Here is a 3,092-nt window from a genome sequence, read left to right on the forward strand (position 1 = left end):
TAGGCAATACCATTCAGGACATAGGCATGGGCAAGGACTTCATGTCTAAAACACCAAAAGCAACAGCAACAAAAGCCAAAATTGACAAATGGGATCTAATTAAACTAAAGAGCTTCTGCACAGCAAAAGAAACTATCATTAGAGTGAACAGTCAACCTACAGAATGGGAGAAAATTTTTGCAATCTACCCATCTGACAAAGGGCTAATATCCAGAATCTACAAAGAACTTAAACAAATTTACAAGAAAAAAAATCAAACAAGCCCATCAAAAAGTGGGCGAAGGATATGAACAGACACTTCTCAAAAGAAGACATTTATGCAGCCAACATGAAAAAATGCTCATCATCACTGGCCATTAGAGAAATGCAAATCAAAACCACAATGAGATACCATTTCACACCAGTTAGAATGACAATCATTAAAAAGTCAGGAAACAACAGGTGCTGAAGAGGATGTGGAGAAATAGGAACACTTTTACACTGTTTGTGGGACTGTAAACTAGTTCAACCATTGTGGAAGACAGTGTGGTGATTTCTCAAGGATCTGGAACTAGAAATACCATTTGACCCAGCCATCCCATTACTGGGTATATACCCAAAGGATTATAAATCATGCTGCCATAAAGACACATGCACACGTATGTTTATTGCAGCACTATTCACAATAACAGACTTGGAACCAACTCAAATGTCCATCAATGATAGGCTGGATTAAGAAAATGTGGCACATATACACCATGGAACACTATGCGGCCATAAAAAAGGATGAGTTTGTGTCCTTTGTAGGGACATGGATGAAGCTGGAAACCATCATTCTCAGCAAACTATTGCAAGGACAGAAAACCAAACACCACATGTTCTCACTCATAGGGGGAACTGAACAATGAGATCACTTGGACACAGGAAGGGGAACAACACACACCAGGACCTATCGTGGGGTTGGGCAGGGGTAGGGATAGCATTAGGAGATATACCTAATGTAAATGAAGAGTTAATGGGTGCAGCACACCAACATGGCACATGTATACATATGTAACAAATCTGCACATTGTGCACATGTACGCTAGAACTTAAAGTATAATAATAATAGCTAAAAGAATAGCTAAAAGGAGCTCTAAATGTTGAAACAAATCCAGCAAACAGATCAAAACAGAACCTCTTAAAAGCATAAATCTCACAGGACCTATAAAACAAAAATACAACTTAAAAAACAAAAACAAAAACCCAAGGTATATAAGCAACAAATAACACAATGAATGGAATGGTATCTCACATTGCAATACTAACAGTGAATGTAAATGGCCTAAATGCTCCACTTAAAAGAAACAGAATGGGCCAGGTGTAGTGGCTCACACCTGTAATCCCAGCACTTTGGGAGGCTGAGTTGGGCGGGTTACGAGGTCAGGAGTTTGAGACCAGCCTGACCAATATAGTGAAACCCCATCTCTACTAAATATACAAAAATTAGCCAGTTGTAGTGGCACACACCTGTAATCCCAGCTACTCAGGAGGCTGAGGCAGGAGAATTGCTTGAACCCGGGAGGCAGAGGTTGCAGTGAGCCGAGATTGTGCCATTGCACTCCAGCCTGGGCAACAGAGCGAGACTCCATCTAAAAACAAAAAAGATACAGAATGGCAGAATGGATAAGAATTCACCAACCAACCACCTGCTGCCTTCCAGAGATTCATCTAACACATAAGGACTCACATAAACTTAAGGTAAAGGGATAGAAAAAGACCTTTCATGCAAATGGACACCAAAAGTAAGAAGGAATAGCTATCTTATATCAGACAAAACCAACTTTAAAGTAACAGCAGTTTAGAATTTCTACGCACACTGGAAGAGAGAGGTCCTCTTTCCTTGCCTAATGCAGCCATGGCTCGTGGTCCCAAGAAGCATCTGAAGTGGGTAGCAGCTCCAAAACATTGGATGCTGGATACATTGACCAGTGTGTTTGCTCCCTGTCCATCCACCAGCCCTCACAAGTTGAGAGAGTGTCTCCCCCTCATAATTTTCCTAAGGAACAGACTTAAGAATGCCCTGACAGGAGATGAAGTAAAGATTTGCATGCAGGGGTTCATTTAGGTTGATGGCAAGTTCCGAACTGATATAACCTACCCTGCTGGATTCATGGATGTCATCAGCATTGACAAGATGGGAGATAATTTCCATCTGACCTATGACACCAAGGGTCACTTTGCTGTACATCGTATTACCCCTGAGGAGGCTAAGTACAAATGGGGCAAAGTGAGAAAAATCTTTGCGAGCACAAAAGGAATCCCTCGTCTGGTGACTCATGATGCTTGCAGCATCCACTACCCTGATCCCCTCATCAAGGTAAATGATACCATTCAGATTGATTTGGAGATTGGCAAGATTACTGGTTTCATCAAGTTTGACACTGGTACACTGGTAACCTATGTATGGTGACTGAAGGTGCTATCCTGGGAAGAATTGGTATGATCACCAACAGAAAGAGGCACCCTGGATCTTTTGACATGGTTCACGTGAAAGATGTCAATGGCACCAGCTTTGCCACTCAACTTTCCAACATTTTTGTAATTGGCAAGGGCAACAAACCATGGATTTCTCTTCCCCAAGGAAATGGTATCTGTCTCACTATTGCTGAAGAGAGAGACAAAAGACTGGGGGCCAAACAGAGCAGTGGGTGAAATGGTCCCTGGGTGACATGTTAAATCTTTGTACACAATTAAAAATAATGTAGCATGATTAATAGGAACAAAAAAAAAGCAACAGCAGTTTAAAAGGACAAAGAGGGACATTATATAATGATAAAAGGACATGTCCAACAGGAAAATATCACAAGCCTAAACATATATGCACCTAACACTGGAGCTCCCAAATTTATAAAATAATTACTAATAGACCTAAGAAATGACAGCAACACAGTAATAGTGGAGGAACTTCAATACTCCACTGACAGCACTAGACAGGTCATCAAGATAGTTAACAAGGAAACAATGGATTTAAACTATACCCTGGAACAAATGGACTTAGAGATACATACAGAACATTCCATGCAACAATCGCAGAATAAACATTCTATTCAACAGTGCATGGAACTTTCTCC

General features: G+C 40.8%; 1 pseudogene; it reads left to right on the plus strand.

Annotated features, from left to right (window-relative positions):
- Positions 1–1,776: 1,776 nt before the first annotated feature.
- On the plus strand, positions 1,777–2,673 carry LOC111545601 (annotated as a pseudogene).
- Positions 2,674–3,092: the final 419 nt, after the last annotated feature.

Source organism: Piliocolobus tephrosceles, chromosome 4, assembly GCF_002776525.5.
Source record: "Piliocolobus tephrosceles isolate RC106 chromosome 4, ASM277652v3, whole genome shotgun sequence".
Lineage (NCBI taxonomy): Eukaryota > Metazoa > Chordata > Mammalia > Primates > Cercopithecidae > Piliocolobus > Piliocolobus tephrosceles.